The following is a 19,447-nucleotide window of genomic DNA, read 5'->3' on the forward strand; positions in this document are numbered from 1 at the left end:
CTGTGGCTCTCTCATCTCACTGCATTTGAGACCAAATTTGCCATGCCCAGAGTACTTAATGAAATCAGACACTTTGCTCTGAAGTTGTCATGAAGAAATGGATATTGCCCAGACTCGGTACTTTCATTTTACAGTCTTTCCTGGGTTTTTTGAGTTCTGCCCCTATTCTTGACGAGATATGTGAGCACATATGTATCTTGTAGTAGTGCATCACCTGCCATGCCATGGTATTGACTTGGTCTGCTGAGCAAGCTTTTGCATTCCCAATAAATATATTTGCAGTGAAGAAGCAGAATTGCTATTCTGGGGGGAAAAACCCAAACCCTTAAACAAACAAACAAACTGAAACTGCTCAACTCTCCAAGATTATGCAGAGGATAAAATCCAACTTCTGCTGCAAGAACAAGCTGGGGCAGTCTGCAGGCACACACAGAGACACAAGCAGGCAGTGAGTGCCTGTGTGACCGGGAGCTGGAGTGAGAGGAAGCCTTGAAACTTAAACTCCTCCTGCAGCTCTGCATCTGCTCTGAGTCACTGGTATGACTCACACTGACAGTGTTCACGTTAGCTAGCGTTCAGATGGAGCAGCTCTGGCAACAGAAGAAGCAGGTTTTATTACTGATTACCTGCTGCAGCAGACAGTTGCACCAAGATTCATTTTTACGAGCACAGATGAAACAGAGGAGGCTCTACTGAGCATCACCATAATTATTAGTATTGCTTTCTTAAGGTAAGAATGCCTGTTTATTTAAATATGTACCAAAGGGAATTTGGAGCTTGTGAAGTCTGAATTACTGTTGCTGTTATTCTCAGAGGATGCTGATCTTTGGAGCTGCGTTACTGCAAAGCTTTATCTGGACTGTTTGCTGTGCCATATGGAGAATCATATGGCTAATGGGCAGTGCGTGTCCTAGGAAACAAAATAACTACTTTCTCATTCATTGATGTTATGTAAGGCATGGCAGCCATGTTAAGGACAGAAGACCTCTTTTGAAGAAACAATGCTGCTAGACAGTAGGGCAAGGAAAACAAGTTGTTTTTAAGCAGGTCTCTGTTCTTTGGAGAGTGCTGCAGTTCTCTAGTTCTTGCTTATTGAATTTCTGTGTCAATAGAATAAAAAATGCAGTTGCATTAGAAGTAGCAAAATAATTGTTTACCTTTAGAGCCACTGTGTTGTTTTGCCTTCAGCATTCAGGCTGGGACTGTGCATGTGATCCATGCAGTGCCTGGATGTAAACAGTTTCTTCAAATACTGTAAGTGGTACTTCAAGATATTGGGGTGATTTTCATCGTGCCACTAAAAGCACGTATGTCGTGTTCTGACAATTAGTAATATGCAAAAAATGGGATATATTCCAGTTAATGTTGACATATGCAGAGTAGGCATAACATTTGTTTGTAGTGGCTTTACTGCTATTTTATTCACTTTAGTGCTATAATTTTAATGTAGGTTAGACTGGTATCATTTATTATGCTCATATAGAATCCTCTGAGTCTTGAGCATTTGCTATATTCCCCACAAGAGATTTTGTAGGCTAGGGATTCTGGTTTTGAACTGCAGTAGTGGATTTATCTTAATTTTTTTTTTTTCTCCTCTTTTTTTTTCCCATTTATTTTGTGTTTGCAAAGCAGTATCCTTTTAAAGTACAGTGAGGTTGGCAGCTGCTTTCAGTAATAAGGGAGCCAGATCACTTGTGTTTGTTTTCACAATGAGGGAATGAGGGTATTTTCAAAACCTGATCATTTCCTAGATTGCTTTCAGGTACCTGAAATTACCACTCATTTCCATGTAGAATTTACATAAAAGTAACGACTGTCATCTTCTCTGTAAGCAATACAGTGCCGTAGTAACAGCATTTAAAAATGACAGCATACTTTAGGTTCTTCTTCTGTTTGCTAGTTTATAGCATTTACTGATGTACAGTGTTCTCATTGCTGTGAATTAACCAGATGTAGTGTTACTCTAGCTTTTAAAATAGATTAGTTTTCTTAATAAAATGGAAAGTACGGTCTGTTAGTGCATTTGTAGTATCTTTATACTTCTGGTGACATCCAACTTGGAGAACTACAGTGTGAGAGGAGCATTTAAAACAATGTCACGGATGCCCAACTCCCAGAGGAAAAATTTTGTTGACTAATTTTAATGACTTGTGTTTATGATATTAAATATTTCTCATGTTACAGCAATATAAATGCAAAAGAATTTAAACAGTGTTAGGGTTGGTTTTGAGACTGTTCAGTAACAAAGTTCTGGCACATGACAGACTCCTTCTCCTCCCAGATCTAAACAAGTAGAAATAAAACATTCTTTACAGTCTGAATTCTTCCACTGATTTGTATCTTAATTACTATTATTTAAGATTGTGTCAGAACTGTGCTTAAACAATTGCCTTTAAGTATGCATTTAGGTACATTATATCTGTGTTAAGTGCAAAGGAACCAGCTGCATTTGATCCTTCTATGGAGGGATTTTGCAGTTAGTATAACAGGGCTTGTCAAAGTCTGCTGTCTAGGCACCATGAAAGCTGGGTTTTGTTACCTTAAGATAGCTTTGTATTAGGCTGCAGAGGTAACAAGTGGCAGAGGCTATTTGGATTATTTCACTGGTACTTTTGGCAGGACTTGAGTTGTGAGAGTTCATTATATCCTTGGCCTTTCTTTTCTGTAAACCCAAACAGAAGATCCCAGCTCTCTGTTCTCCCCTCCTGTTCCTAACAGACAGGATGTCACAGCTGTTTTTCTCATCTCTGCATTACTACAGAGCCATGCTTTGTTATTTTTGCCTTCTCTAAAGCTTTTGTGAGCTTCCTGCTGAAATTTAAGCCCCCTTTTTGATTCTCACTTCAGCTGCTCAGGTGTGGATTCTCTCCCCTTGGTAGGTTTTCCACCTAGGAAAGCCTTGAATGCCACAAAGCTCATGTAGTTCAGCACTTCCCTTTTGCTCCTTGTGCTACTTGTGTTCAAACAACAGGTGGGGTGTTAGGGCTGTCCTTCATTTGTTTCTTCCTTTGTAAAACCTTCTGCTTTTTTTTGGTGGCTTCTTTTGTGGCCATGTTCTAACTGTGTTACTCTGAGCCCTTTGTCAGCCTTCCTGGCAGCTGCTGGATTAACTCTGATCTCTTACGTGTTCTGCTCTCTCAGTCCTTGAGCAGAAGTTTCAAAACACAGTGGCATCATCCTTGGGCATGTTGTTCTACCTCTCCCTGTCATGACAGAGGGAAATGGCTGCAGGAAACAGAGCTGTTGCTGTGGGTAGTACATAGAGAAATTAGGACCCTAGAGAAAATAAAGCATTTCTCCAAGATTCTTTAGTGAGAGGAAGCACTTACTCTCCTATTTTACACAAAAGCCGCATTAGCAATGATTTATAACTAGCCTTGACTGATGAAGAACTTAGGAGAAATCCAATCCTATCATTGCAATTCATTTAATTTATGTGAGTCATCTTTAATATGAGTGATATTTTTTTTTATTGTATTACAGTTTTAGCTAATAATCAACCCAAACTGGACCACTGCTATATCAGAAGCTGAATTTTACACAGAGTTAAAGATGGCTCATGCACTGAATAAGGATTTATATTTTTTACCCAGAAAAAAATGGAAAAGTGACTATATTTTCTATGGTGATATGCTGTTTGACATTAGACTTCCTGAGAAAGGACTCTGCAGTATATGAAAAAGCAGCTTCTTGGTGTTTGTGTAGTACATCCTTGTCAGAGAACAGCACAGCATTTCTGTTTTCAAATAGGAATTTGAAATGGAGGGAGGGAAAAAATTGTATGAGTTGGGTTTTTTTTACAAGTTTTTGTTTCTTTTTTTTCACGTTTGAAATAAGCTCATGTAAACTGGAGTTGTACTGAAATAAAATCCTTGCATGTGAGCAGTATGAATTTGCAGTACTGGACCATCTTGTTTGCTGGAGAACTTCTCATTTTATTTGTGTAACTTTTAGAGATTTTTACATGAGTGATTTTTGGGGTCTTGTATAAGTGTTAGCATCTAGAGAGCATCTCCTTGGCCCCTTCGGCTGTTTTCTGGAGACGTCTACTTATGGGGATTAGATTTGTTGCCTGGTTTTAAAGAGGAGGGGGAAAGAGTTGTTAAATCTTTGTAGTGTGTCCTGAAAAGCTCTTCACTTAATCCTGGAGCAGTTCAAGCAGGGGAACGCAGAGGGAGGTGGTGAACACCTCCTGGTTGCCCTGGAAGGCTTGAACTGTTAGAGGGGCTCCCACCTCATTGTGTTGCACCAGCTTTTGCATCAGGCAGAAAAAGTCAGTCTCATTTTTTGTCTATTTAAACCTTTGTGTATTTTGAAGCTTGTGCTGGTTTAAATAAAGAGTGAATGGTACAGCCTATACTCTGAGGATAACAATGATGGTCCTTTCATTTGCCTTCAGGGTTGGGGTTTTCACTTGACTTCATGACTATAGTCCACCTGTCGTGCTCCGGAGTCAGAGCCAGTGTAAGGATGAGGATAGTTCATTTTGCTCTGGTTAAATGAGATTATGGCCTGGATTATGGTGGGATGTTATTTCTGTGCAGAATTGTCCTTGTATTTTATAGGGATGCAGAAATCTGGGATTAGCTCAGTTTTCATTTCAAATTGATGCTTTGCCTTTAAAGCAGCAGAGTACCTCTCACTCGTCTGTGTGAGCTTAAATAAACAGCACCTAATTGGTAGGCTTGATGTCTCACATAACTGTGAATTGACCTTCTATGTTCAGGTGAAACACAGTTTAAAGGGAGTGGGTTCATGATCCTTAATTCAAATTTTCTTTTTAGATAAATACTTGATAGTGTCAGCCGACAAAGCAACTACAGGCAGAAGTAACAGAGCATGGAGGTTATTTGGACAGCAAGTCTGCTGTTAAAAAAAAAATAAAGACAGCACTGCAATATTCTGGATTAGCCTAAATGCCAATAACTCCATCCAGTTTCCTGTGTGTGATAGGTGAATGTATTATAAGTCACAGATTCCCGAAATACAAACTATAGAAGGTTTTAAAATACTGCTATAAAAGATTTCTTCAGTCTCTTTTCAGAAATAGACACAAGTGGTCTGACTTTACAGGATAAGATTTATTTTTTTCCAGGTGTCAGTGTTATTTCTGTCAAGCAGTTGGAAGGGCTTCTCCTGAGGATATATGAAGCAAAATGGTGAAATATTGATTTGTATTATGCACATACGAGGACATGAAATAAATAATGCCATGTTGACAGGGTCCTCTATTGTTTCAGGAAAACTTGGAAGAAGGGCTCTTTTGAGCGCTGTATGATACGTGGATTTGTATGAAAAGGATTGTGTCACAAGTATTGCTATCATTAAATATTTGCATCATGACTCTAAATACGTGACATAAAAATGCGTGCAACTGAGCTGGCTAGAGTGAGCTCTTTCTGTCATAAACATTCTCTCAAATGTGGGTGTCTGGGAAAAGTTACTCAAATTATTCTCTGTTTCTGAGAGAAATAGATGTCTTTCAATTGTGTTTTGGTAAACAGGAGGTAGTGAGTAATAGGAAGAATGTGGCCTTTGTGGTTTTGCCTGCATAAGGAAGATTTCTCATCATTGTCCCATAGCTTTGTAGATTCTGATGAGAACATGATATTATAATGCTGACACTTCTACAGAAAACTGATTTTACACAGGAAAGTTGCTTGGAAAAGTGACTACTCTTTTGCTGGTGCATAGTAAGAAAGGCAGATTTTGCTGGCATGTAGTAAGAGAGACAGAGTGCATGGGCATAGTGGAAAGAGATGAGCACCTTCAGGGTACAGAGAGCAGTGAGGGGGGGCCTGTTTGGGCACATGGAAGGATAAACCTCCATTTGCACAGAGAGAGTGTGAGGGAAACAGCTCCTTTTATGTGTGGAAGTGAGGCAAGGCTGCCAGTGTCTATGTGTGTGTGTGATCTGAGGAAGAGAGGGCTTTGGCTTCATGGACTTCAACATGGGCTTCAGACCCATGTTGTCTCCATTCTGACTTCCTTGTAAGTGCTTTGCCTTTTTTGGGGGGGATGCAAATATTCCCTAATAACTCAAGAAGGAGTGCATGTTATTTTCTGTGTTTGTTAGTGGGATTTATATTTCAGATACCTAAACATCACCATAGTCTTTAATTTCGTGGAAAATCAAAATTTCACAAGGGGCCATCAGTAAGATTTTATTGTGGGCTAGAGAAAATTTGGCACAGGTAAGAAGTGTCTCTTTAAAAACCAGGGGTGTCTTTAAATAGCAATTTTATGTAAAATTTAGCAGAAAGACAAATGGAGGACAGAACACTTACCAGAGAAGATCTGCTTAGCTGGTGATATATTTATGATAAGTAGGAGACAAGAACTCTCATAATTTGACTCAATTTGTGTGAAGATTTGATCCCCCTTCCAGTCATGAGCAAGGTATCCAGGATAAATGAGAAGAGCTTTTTCTTCCTAGCATAGTGCTTTATTGTCACTAGCAGCATTTGCAGAGATCTAAAAGATTGTTAAGAAGGTATGTGTCAAATAGGCATTTGGGAGGACTGTGGTAACTGATGAAGGGAGAATGTTACAGTGTGCAGCATATATTTTTTGAAAGTATGACATTTTTCCCAGCTTCCCTAGAACTTGCATTTTTCCCCCTGTTCCTTCGTGATTTACGTTTCTGGAAAACAGCCTTCACAGTAAACATGACTATTTACATGAAAAGTAATAATGCAGCCTAGATTTTTCCATATTGTACTGTATGTTTCATGGCTGGAGTACCCAATATGCCCATTTACATGAGCTCTCAAGCTGCATTTGGGGGCTCATAAAATGAACATTACAAGGTCAGTGCAGTAAGGAAACCCATCTTAATGTCTCAGCATCTTGGGAATTTGTGTAAAACCGAACATCTTCAGAAAATTATCGATTACACTGCATGAAGATAATTTCTGGCCATTGTTCCTTGGATGTTTAGTTTTACAGTGAAATACTATCTAGCTTGAAAACATTGCCTCCCATGATAAAAAAAGGGAGAGGCATTATGGGCATTTGGTAGCTAAGTAAAATGTGTCTTACTGTGACAATGATAGAATAGATGGAAGAAGAGAGTAAGAATTTTAGATCCTGGACACCATTCATTTACTATCAATACTATTACAAAATTGTTCACAGTTTGTGCACAGTGGTCCTGGGTGTCACCTCATCTTTTTGCATAAACACACAGCAGATGGTTGGGTCAGTAATGCTTGTGAAATCAAAACATGTCTTCTCTTTAGTATGTAAAATAGAATATGAAATAGAGGATCTACTTGTGCAAACCCCTTTGACCTTGAGACTGTCTTTTGTAATCTTCTCTTCCTGGCTTCCCATTTTGCGGAACTGCACTCTTCATCTAGACTGACTTTGTGGAGGTGTGGATTTCACAGTGTTGAGGAATGGACCTAATGTTGGGTCATGCTCTGGGTTCTGACTCTTTGTGTTCAACCTGGGGAGGTATTGCTGTGTTCTATGATTTTCTTTTCATAAAAATCAGGTGCAGCGCAAAAGTAAATTGTACCTGTGTTTCTGCCTGACAAGAAGTTGTGATTCCAGAAAAACAGCCTAGCAAAGTGATAGAGTTGCAGACGTGTTTTATTTCTTCACAACCAGGAGCTAAGAATAGATAAAATTTTAATGTTGTGTACATAATATGCACAGTACAGGTTGCATACATAATGCAAACGAAGCTGAAATAATTTTGAGGTTGTGACATGAAGACAAGGCACGTTTACTCTTTTTCTGGAGGGTATATTTTGGTATAATGGTGGTAGCGTCTTGTGTAAGTACTCCAAAAAGAGGTGCCATATTGATCACAATAATGATTTGCTCAGAATGAAGTGAATTTATCTTCTTTATGTTGTTCTGTTCTCTGTAAACTGGTATTTCAAAATGGGGAATGAAGAAGGAGTCCAAGAAATAATGTATTGCAAGAGTTGCAAGAGAGGTTAGACAATGCAGTATTTTATTTGCCCCAAAGCAAAGGAGATCAGACAGCACAGCAGGACACAGAGTATTTTCTACCTTTTATCTGCTAGAAAAAGAGCATGCTGCCTGTGTTTGTAGGTTGATTATTGGAAACTTGAGCCTCTAAAATATGTTTACAGGAAATATCTTCTGAGCTGCACTGGGTCTAACAACTTGCTTTGAATAAGCATGAGTTTGCAGCTCTGCTGTCATGTGGTTCATCCTCAGCTTCTTGTCCACTGCAGAGGTTCTTGCTCCTCAAATTTGCCAGTATTATCAGCAAACAGTCCTTCCCCATCCTGAGCTTATTAGAGAGCTCTGGTTTTGCATTGTACCTTTTGCAAAGTGTTCTGTTTTGCTCTTTTTTTCCTGTCCAGGTATTCTGGAGAGACGTTGGGTGGGGTGGTGGAGTTGTTGGGTTTTTTTGTTTGTTTGTTTTTGTTTGCTTTTAATGTGGTGTGTTTGGATTTTTTTTAAGATGTTTAGGTTATACCAACATGTGCCATTTTGCTGACAGACAGAAGGAGGGGAAAAGTGAGGAGGGGAAAAGCAATGGGAGACAGTAGTTTAGATTGGCACAGCTCTTGAGGGAATAGCACATCTGTTGGACTGAACCTGGACAAAAGCTATCAAGGCTAACCTCCAGTCAAAGCAGCTCTGTTCTTCCCTAATTAACTAATAGACAAAATCATACCTGGTGTCATGGGTTGCAGGGTACCCTTCAGAGGTGTTGACACCACATTGAATTGCAAAGGAAAAGTTGTGCCTTCCTTCCTGGAATGATTTAGCTGCTATCCAGTGAGTCAGAAAGAAGGAAGAAGGGAACATGAAGGAGAAAGTGAGGGATTTCCACTGAGAGAGTGTATACTCCCTGTTATTTTTATGTTTGGTTTTTCTCACACTGATGTTTTTCTGCAGAAAATAGTGTCACACACTTCACTTTCTGCAGTACTTTGGAATAATGGTGTGGCAGATTTAATGGAGAAATTAGGTTCTCCTTACTTTATGTAGTAACCCTGGATGCAAGTATAAGTGACTGGGGAGAGAAAAAGCCTCACTAGATATAAATTCTGTACATTGAAGGATCTGAATGGCTTTTAAAATCTGGCAGCAAGCTCTAAGGTGTGAACTGCCATCATCAGTCTATTGCAAAAGAATTTCTGAATGGTTTTAATTAAGCAAAGCCATGCTGCAGTCTTGAATAGAATAGAATATGTTTTTTTTGGTGTTTTTTTTTTTTTTTTTTTTTTTTTTTTTTTTTTTTTTTTTTTTTTCTGTAAGGAAGCTGTCTTAATGCAAAAGGCCAGAGAAAGAAGGCAGAACATGTAAAGAAGATGGTCCTTTGGTGCAGTCTACAGTAGTACATTACCACACTGCTATGGTTTTACTGCTATTATGGGGCAATATAATTTAAAAAAAAGGTGGCTTGAATTGGTGCCCAGTTAGAATTGTTCATTTGCAAATGCCATTGGCATCTCAGAATGTAATACCTGGGCATATGCTGCTGGTCTTTGGTTTAGTTGTTATAGCTAAAGCTGCACTTCGACAGTTCTTAATCAGGTACCAAAGTACAACAGAACTGGAGTGCGGTTAAAAACTGTGGTTGTGCCAAAGAGGAGGACTTAAAGACAGCCTCTAGAAATGTAGCTGAAAACCCAAAATTGCTTTCAGAAGGGGGTGTAGAGCAGGAGGGCATCTGCAGGAGGTCAGAAGTTGCAGAGAGATTGGTAGGGGTAGGTCTTGCCTTCTCTGCAGAAGTTGAAATGTTTTTTTAAAAAAAATCTCACTGATAGGCTGATTTTAAAACACATCACCAATCTCAGTGTTGCTTTGCAAGGTGGGTGTGACTTGCTGAAGGTAGTGAACAAGTTAGGAATATGACTTGGCAGCAAAGAAGCTCGATGTAGTTACTAGGTCGCATTGTCTCTATTTTACAGATATGTGAGCTAAGCCACAAAGTTGTAAAGGATTTGCCTGTCTCCGTAGAACTAATATGTTTTTTGTCGCAGTGTTGTAAATGGAATTTTTAAATTCCTTTATCATCTCTGCCATTTTAGTTTCTTGCTTTAAATTAAATAAATAATAACTGACCAGGTTTAAGTTTAATTAGATGTCCTGAAGGTGAGTGGTGGTACAGTATATTACAGGATATTAATGTAGTAGGTCCACAGTATCAGTCCTTGATCTTGTGACAGTGACTGGCAATGACTTGCCTTGACAGTAGCCTTCATGGTATCTAGGAGCTTTCTCAGCACTTGCCCTGCTTTTAGAGTGGAAAATGAAAAAAATAACCATACCAAATAAATACAGTTGAAGTTATAAAGAATATTAAATTGGAACTTTGGAACTGAATTTGCCAATATAAAAATGATTTTAAATAGTATATTACTTTTTTTTCTGGTAACTTGCATATCACACTTACCCTGAAAAGAGCTCCATATAATGTTAATATCTCCTCATGGAGGACAAAAAGCCAGGGTTAATTAAATGCTTTGTAACTTCTCATCTGAACTGACAGTCATAGATGTGAACCTCGAGGTTGTTCTGCCTTCACCTTGGACAATGAAAAGAGAACAAAACCTAAGTTGCTTTGCAGGCCACTTCTATGAAGAGGCATAATTTTGCAAGAAATTTTAGATTCTTTGCTTATGAGTCCATGAAAGCACAGAGCTGCATGCAGTTTCCTGAGTTGTTAAATCTGGTTTTAACATTGCTATGGCATTCCTATTATGTGGAAAACAAGGTTACCCTTGGCTAAACAGTCTTTCTTCGTTGCTATTATTCAGCTTATATTTGTTACTTTGCTAACATTCTGTTTATCTTAACACTTTTTTCACCTCAGTGGTGAAGGCCCTTGTCATGTATCTCTGAAGGGCAAATTGTAACTCATCTCAGCTTCCACTTTGCTGAGTTTAACAGCGTCTTTGCAGAAGGTTCCTTGTCTGCACAAGCCTTTCTCTACATGTTGCAGACTGAGCTGGATGATGTTCAGCATATTGTAGCAAGTGTTCCTGACTTAGTTTCATTGCTGCTTCTTGTAGCAACAGGAGCACACTGGCTGGTATACCCCAGTGAAGTACCTCCTTTTTTGTGGCTGTGTTACCTGACTCCAAGGCCTTCTTTCTTCTTGTTTTTTGTTTTTTTTTTTTTTTTTTCAACTGATAAGCCCCCAATTGGTAGCAGAAGTTCTTGTTAGTCTGTAGTGTGCTGTTTTATCTTAGTACTTTATAACTTCTTTCTCTTACTTCAGTTCTGGTTCTCCTTTGTTAGTTTTGCTGTAAGCTGATGAATTGCATCTTGATTACTGCATCACGCATTTGAACACTGCTTCATGTATGAATCTTTCCTGAATTTAATGTTTTGAGGAGTGCTTTTCTTATGACTACATTTTTCTGTGAATTAAGGATTTACCTTTCTTAATCTAACTGTATATATATATATATATATATATATACAGTTATATAGTTGCCCCGTGTGTATATTTTAATAGAGAAGCATTTTCTCCACATAGGAAGCTGTTGAGTTGCCACTGTTTTTTGGTACCACACTCAAAGATTTCCAACATGGTCTGTTGAAGCAAAATGGTAGATATTTCTAGTTAGAAATTATACTGGAAGGCATACTACTTGGTAAGTTCTTGTTTTGACCTTAAGATAAAAAGTTTGGTCCATAGAGTTATTTCCTACCTCCCAGTTATACAGACTTTGCTCTCTGAGTGTCAATAAAGAGATGAAGGTGTGAAACTGAATGAATGATTTTGTTTCAAATGATAGAGAAGCTATGTTATAAAATGTTAACACTCAGCATTTTTTCACATGTTTTTAGTTGGGTTTAGCTCCTGTAATTATTACTTACTGCCCTGCTCCCCCCCCACCCACCAAAAAAAAAAAAAAAGCTATACTACTAGCTTGTTTATATGGATTGATTCAGTCAGAAATAATCTGTTCTTTTTGTGTCTTTCAGAACTGGATACACATGCTGAATTTCATTTGTGAAAGGTGGAGTAAGGTAAGATAATTTTAGTGATTACTACTGTAATGTGTGATGATCTGTTGACACTGAAGGCAAGGGTTGAAAGATTCATCATAAATTAAGAGGCAGAGAAATCTAAATGGAACTTTCAGCCTTGGAAATAATGAAGCGCTGACAAGATCCAACATTCTAGTACCAGTGGCATGCTTTTACCCTATGGTCTGTAGTGTGAGTAGTTCGTTATGTTGGGCAGGGGTTTTCTCTTCTTATTTGGATGCATTGCCCACAGAAGGTGAGGAAGTTCAATAGCTAGTGACAGTATGATATGTTCGTATTTGGACAAATTATGTATTTCTGGAAGTATGTGAGAGTTAAAGTACAGCCTATGCTGAAAGGCCAATGTTTGTTGCCTGTTTCTACCATAGGAACAAACCAGTCTTTCTTTACTTTTTCTCCTTAAACATCCAGAGATGTTGATGAAGAAGGCAGGTCTGCCCGTCATTGAGCATTGCTGTAGCATAGGGCAGTATCCTTCAGGATGGGAAGTGAACCCTGCTGGGCTCTTCACAAAACATTTGTCAAGTATTTACTTCTCCACAGTGAAAGAGCTGCTTTATGTCCTGTGGTGTGGCAGGGTGCAGAGGCTGATGGTCACATTACTAGGCCCTGAGAGAGAAATCTCTGTCCTGGTGGGGCTTCTGTTAGCAGGAGGGAGAAGACTCTTGGCCACTGGTTTCCAAGCAAAGTTCAGTCACAGGACTCCTCTTGCTTCCTGTGTACAGAGCAGCTGTGTTTTGAGCTAAGCAGCTGCTTCTGGTATTCCAGAGAGTAAGAGAAGTTGGGCCACATATGCTGATGAGATGAGGGGATGTGGCCTAAACTGCAAGGCAGTATAAAGCAGACTAATAAAATGAGTCTTCTGGTAGAGGCAGGAAGTTTTGCTGGTGTGGGAGTAGGAAGTAGTGAGAGGTGTAACAGGATGCTCTTGGTCAAATGTGATGCTTATGGTTGCATACAGAAATTGAGGGTGGACCTCAGTATCCTTGTCCCTGATGCAGTGCCCATAGTGCCCTTTTACAGAGTTCAGCAAATAATTAATGGTGGAGTAGAGTCAATGGTGAACAGTATTGACTTCTCAGAGATGTTATTCCCCTGCTTCTGCTAAGGGAGATCAGTTTGTAAGGTCAAGCAGACAAAGTCAGCAGATGCACTTTCTCCTGCAGCATTGCTTTTCTTGTGTTAAATGTGTGTCTTAATGCAGACTGAGAATCAATTACTGAAAAGTCTAGAGAGGTGTGCTGCCATGACTGTGCCTACATCTGAAATTAAAGCAAATGGTCGGTACCATGGACTCAGTTATTTAATTGGGGCAGAATGGAATAGAGTGCACAACAGGATGCTCTAGGGGCTTATGTATAATTTTTTTCTTTTGACCATCTTGAACTGCTCAGTGAAGAACAACTTGGGAATCAGGCATGCACTTACAGATCTTTTTCCATGCCAAGAAGGCCGGGACAAAGTTGCCAGCAGCTAATTAGCATTACCAGATCCTGCAGCTATATTGTGACTTAAAAGGAATTGCAGTAATACTAGTCATTCATACCATCTTTCTTTCTTTTATTAATCATTGTCTGCATTGGAAAATAAATGCCTGAGGCCATCCTTCATCTCCATCCAATGCAGTTCTGTTTCTTGCTGAAGAAATTAAAAAAGAATTGTCATTCTATCCCAAGACAGCTATGACTTCTCCCCTGTGGGGTCTGTTTCCACACTTGCAAAGAAATCCATAATAATAGAGCTAAAAGCCAGCATTTGGGGCTCCTCTACAGGGACAGCATATCATCCTAATTAAGTGTTTCTCAAATATGGCCCTGGCTGTGCAACCCACTCAATTTTTTGTCAGATTGCACTACCTGCTTGAAACTTTGAGTTAGAGTAGATCTGGAGAGAAGATAGGAGAGAAGGAAAAGAGAATGCCACCACTTCTGTTTGCCTGTTTGCTTGGTACTTTGGTGAATACTTTTTTTCCACTGATGTAGATTTAGTGGCTTCTTTATTAGGAGACAAACTCTATGTTGCATAGGTAAAGCTCCACATAGTTTTTTTTTTATTACAGTTCCTTAATTGTGTATAAGACAGGTTATGGCATTCTTTTTTAGTAAAAGTCACAGCTTTCTCTTCAGTCAGTTCTCTGGGTGACATCTCTAGAAAATGTGCCCTGCTGAAGTCTATACTGGTGTAGATGATGAGTGGACAAACCGCACAGGTGACTGACCAAGGAGAGGTGATCATTAATATAAGCACAGCAATTATGGTTATTGTTGTTAGCTTTTACTACAAATTTACTGTCTGCTTTTACACTTTGGGGGCTTTTTAGCAAAACCATAGCATTTGCTAGTTTGTTCCTTTTTCCTTCTTGCCAGTTTGTAAAGTATAAATGCAGAGTAGGCCATGTGTGACTGCATGGCTGTGTTAAACGTGCAGTGATCTTGTTTCTTAGAGCATAATGATGATCATCCTCTTGTTAATGCTAGATCAATTCATGCCCCATGCCAATGTTGCATGAATGATTGCAATAACTACACATGCAGTCATTGCATAATGTGTGGCACTTGGCCTTTCTGTAATATTCTGTATTCCATTAGAGGGTTTTCTGACTGCTGGCTTTAGTATACGGAGCCAACCATGGCTTTTAGCAGTGAAGAGAGAGATGAAGAACTGAGTTTGAATAATACGTTACATGAAGCCGTAATGGTATTGAAATAGAGCCTGAATCCAGGGAGAGGGAAAGAAAGAAGGGTAAGAGGACATAATGTCTCATAGCTAATGAGAACAGCTGAAGAGGGCACACAGGGAGAAGGCAGAGGCAGAATTTTAAATGTTTAAAGTGTCTGGAAACGAGAACGATCTGTGGGCTATTACTTTGGTTCTTTCTTATGACTGCTGTCTATTTTTACAAATATTTTGTCTATATTATGTTCTGTGCAAGCACAAAAATCAAGCTTTTTCTGGAATTAAATGCTACTCTTACATCCAGCCCTTTAAAGTCTTTGGAACTTTATCCAGTCCAAGCTTGCATTCAATTCAATAACATTAATTTTACTCCTGTGTTTGCATTTTAATTATAAAGCTGTTACAATGTTTAAATTACAAAATGTCCAGTACCTAATTGTTAATAATCTCAGTGTTATCCTTGGGAGATACATAGATGAACTACCACAGAATAATAATTAGGGTCTCAGCAATAATTGTTTCACTAAAACATACTAAGATAATTAACACTTAATCTGAACCATCTAAACCAACCTTCAAAACCTGCTGCCTACCACGCTACTTTCATTCTTGGAAACTCTGCATATGGATAATTTCCTACTTCCATTAGTTTTTTCCTTTTAGCTGGGAAGATAGAAAGTGACTATGTGGGTCATCAGGTACAGACTTCCCCACGTCGAACGGTCTGGACTGTGCAGTACAAAACACTTGTGGACACTCTGTATGGTCTCCATACGTATGGCCTGCAATAGCTTGAAGCACTGCAATAAAAGACAAAAAATCTGCAGTTTGCTTCAGACTGAGGCATTGCTAGCATGCTACTCTCTGAAGAATAAATAGCAGAATAGACTCATAGTTATTTTTAGCTTTAGTGTAGGATTTTTCATAACCTTGGGGGGGCAGGGAAAATTTTCAAATTCATATCTTTAATCAGTAGTCAGACATCTCAATAAAAGTCCTCTGTAGACACTGAGGATCTGCAGCCCTTGGTGAAGTCAGGAGCAATTGTCAGTGATCTGGGGTCTCCCAAAAAGTCAGGTCAGTCTTAAAATCTACACCAGGAGAAATCCTAACTTTTCTGCTTGCTACAGTGGAACTGAAGCTTATAGTTATGCGTCTGCTCATGTGCTGCCCCTAAGCTGAATCGCCTTACTGAACTAGAATTTATTTGATCATAGAATTTCCTGAGTTGGAAGGAACCCATGAGGATCATCAAGTCCAACTCTTGATCCTGCATAGGACAGCCCCAAGAATCCCACCTTGTGCCTGAGGGTGTTGTCCAAGTGCTTCTTGAGCTCTGTCAGGCTTGGTGCTGTGACCACGCTGGGGAGCTGTTCCAGTGCCCGACCACCTGGGTGAAGAACCTTTTCCTAGTATCTAACCTAACCTTACCAACACAGCTTCATGCCATTCCCTTGGAATTCTGTCACTGGTCACCAAAGAGTGCCTGCCCTCCCACTTCTACCCCTCCTATTGGATGCCCCATAGCTATTAATTTAGCACAATTAGATATTTTTAGCCATGATATTCAGAAGAAATCTTAGCTGCTTGCCTGTTTTGACTATTGTGTGACATAGTTTGTGCAGGCAGCTACAAATCTACTTCTAAAGCACCAAGATGCACAATTCACACTTTTGCTGTTTGAAGAATGAATCAGTAAGCGAGTATATTAAAATTAAGGCCAAATTTGTCTGAAGGAGGCAACATATACAAATATTACCTTTTAACAAGATGATTACTGCAGCTCAAGGCAGAGAATTGCAAATGTGGGTCAGAAAAAGAGTTTAAAATTGCAAACTAAGGAAATATTTTGTTCTTTTACGGAGTTTTTTTTGCATTTTTATGTCAAGCCAGTAGAGATACCAAAATGGAAGAAGAAGAAAAACAAATAAACAAAAAAATCTCACAGCATGTTAACAGTTTTCTTGTAATGATTAGTGTATTTATTATTTTAAAAAGCTTTTGAATATTATCAAGAAAATCATCATGCCTTAAAACAGAAACTTTTCCAGATGCTGCATGCTTGAGTGACCCAAGTAACTGAAAAGCCTACATGAACGTATTCAACAGTTTGTGGCTATAAGAAATTGTAATGAATAATGAGAATTTAAGGTACTGTGTGACTCTAAGAGGCTTGTGTAACAGAATAATTTGTAACACAAACATTTCAGATTTGCACTGGGATTTCCAATAGAATCATTAAGACTGGAAAAGACCCCCAAGATAGTCCAACACATAAAAAGTTATACAAGGGCTTTAGCTATATCCTGTTTTTTTGTGGTCTCAGGAGGTTTCAGGAAGTCTTGGGTGTTTTACTCATGATTTTACATTTCTGAGGTGAAGCATCCAGTTTTTGCATCTCTCATATTTTAAAATCAATCAGACTTTCTGGCTGTCAGAATGGCTTTTTAAGTTGCTCCATTGGGAGTTTCCAATTTGTGAATTCTTCAAGGTACTTTTTATATGTGTGATTGAAATATAGATCCTTTGCTAAGATTTTTTAGAGGATTTTTATTACTCATACTATTGAATTTTACATATATAGAAAATATGATCTAGGCAACTTCAGGCTTGTTAATTTGACCCTAATAGCCTTAGAATTTTTTTTTAAAGAATAAATAATTAAAGACATGGGAATTGAGTGGAGGGAGGATGAAACACAATCTATTTTTCTAAGATAGGTCATGTCAAACTGGCCTAGTATCTTTTTTTAATAAGAAAGTAGGTTTTCTAGAAATATAAATGGGCTAGATCTGGTCTCTCTGGATTCTACTGAGCCATTTAACATGGTATTGCATCAAAAATACTGTTCAAGGTGGAGGAAGATTAGGTTAGTAAGAACTGTAAATGCATACAAAAGAACTGACACAGGAGAGACAGAAGGAGGTAGATATATATGATAAATTATTCTCTGGGAGTTGGCTTGTTTAGTTTTCTTGAGGCTTTTTTGTTTGGTTGGTTTTGTTTTTTTCTGGAGTTGATATTGTTGGCATGCTGTACTGAAAGCAGGCTGTTGAAATTTGTGGACTGGAGGAAGATGTTAATTTCTAGTGCACAGTTGGACTGACCATGCAATTAATTGGACAACTAGATAACACTAAAGGGATGGAATTCAACCCAGCAACGTGTCAGGCCACACATTGTCATGAATTCTCTTACCCAGTTTAACCTTGGTGTCAAAATTAGCAGTATGACAGTCTGAGCTCTTATGTAATCAGTGGAAAGAGGCAGATTTTTAATTAGGCACCCAACTCCTGCTTTCTGTCTTGACTGTTAACAGAGCCTGGGCACCTGACTCTGGCATCAGTGCTGAATGCCTGAAACTGGATGGTGCTACAGCCTCAGCTTAGGAAGTAATGCAACAACTTTTCCTATGAAGAGAGAGTTCAGCAATGGAAGATTTTGAAGGAGAAAGGCCTATATGAGGGTAAGTGGGTTTAAGTTTGTGTTTAGTCTGTCAGTGTGACACCATCATGAAAATGATGTATGGGGTACAGGCAAGTGTCAAAAAGAGGTATTTCCAGTTGAGGGAGGGAATCTCAGCTGGGTACATCTGGGCTGGGACCTGATACAGGATAAGTGTGCAACACCTCTTGCAGTGTCTGAGAAACCTTACTTCAGTATGTGATAGAGGCAGAGAAAACTGAAAGAAAGTGGATTTAGATGAGATATGAAGAAGTAATTTTTTATGGTGTGAGTGGCGAGACATTGGAACAGGTTGCCCAAAGAAGCTGTGGATGCCCCATCCCTGGGAGTGTTCAAAGCCAGATTGGATGAGGCTCTGAACAACCTGGTCTAGTGGGAAGTGTCCCTGCCCATGGCAGGTCTAGCTGGTCTTCAAGGTCTGTTCCAACCCAAACCACTCTTGGAAAAACTACAGGGATGATCAAAGTGCTTATGTTACAAGATGAGTCTGAGACAGCTGTGTTGGGTATGTCAGGAAGACTGGTAAAATGCGAAATGTAATTGCCACAGCTCTGCTGCTGGAGTTATGGGGAGCGTTGAAATGTGACTGATATCAGCTAGGTTATAGCCAGCAAGCAGGATGTCTGCAGACCATCAGGGGACTAATGCAGGTTGATGTGCAACATTATGGTATTGTAGGAAGATTATGATGCCAAACCAGAAGTGTCTACTGGGTGATTTAGAGGTGATGTGAACTGAATATATGGCATCTCTTACTGATTGAGTTAGTCCGTTCACCTAGCATATGGATAAAATATTTAACCAACATAGAATGCATAGTGATAATTGCATAATACATTACAGTAGTCAGTAGGACAATGCTTTATGTACAGTTAGGGGCAAGCTTAAAGATTTATAAAGGTCAGTGATTGCTTGGATTCTTAGGCTGTTTGGCAGCTTGTGCTTTTTGATAACTCCTACAGAGTGTGATGCTTACTGTCTGCTGTATTGCCCTGCAATTCCCCTGCACAGCACATGGAAAGCTGTGTGATAAATCAGGATTTCAGTGAATTTGTAGGGCTGGACAAAGGCGTGTTAAATTTAGCCTGTGACAAATATACATTTAGAAGCTGACTGCTGATAGCAAACTCATGACCACTGAGAGAAAAGCTTGCTCTGAAGAGAAAACTGTGGTTGTAAATCCCTGATGTGCCTGTAATGACAAGTGATGGGTGCAGCACTTACAGTCAGTGACAGCCCTTGTCCCAGAAACCTCCTTAGTTTGACAAACACTGAAACTTAAAATTGTGTGTTAGTGAAGAGCTGCCCT

The 19,447-nt window shown here is 39.1% G+C and overlaps 1 protein-coding gene across 4 annotated transcripts in view; it reads left to right on the forward strand.

Annotated features, from left to right (window-relative positions):
- Positions 1-19,447, forward strand: part of INPP4A (inositol polyphosphate-4-phosphatase type I A) — a 108,896-nt gene that overhangs the window by 27,894 nt on the left and 61,555 nt on the right. For all 4 annotated transcript variants that reach the window (XM_053934152.1, XM_053934154.1, XM_053934153.1 and 1 more), the window contains exons 2-3: positions 11,932-11,976; positions 17,993-18,139. The gene's annotated coding sequence lies outside the window, so the exon portion shown is untranslated. The remainder of the gene's footprint in view (positions 1-11,931; positions 11,977-17,992; positions 18,140-19,447) is intronic.

This window comes from Vidua chalybeata, chromosome 2 (genome assembly GCF_026979565.1).
Source record: "Vidua chalybeata isolate OUT-0048 chromosome 2, bVidCha1 merged haplotype, whole genome shotgun sequence".
NCBI lineage: Eukaryota > Metazoa > Chordata > Aves > Passeriformes > Viduidae > Vidua > Vidua chalybeata.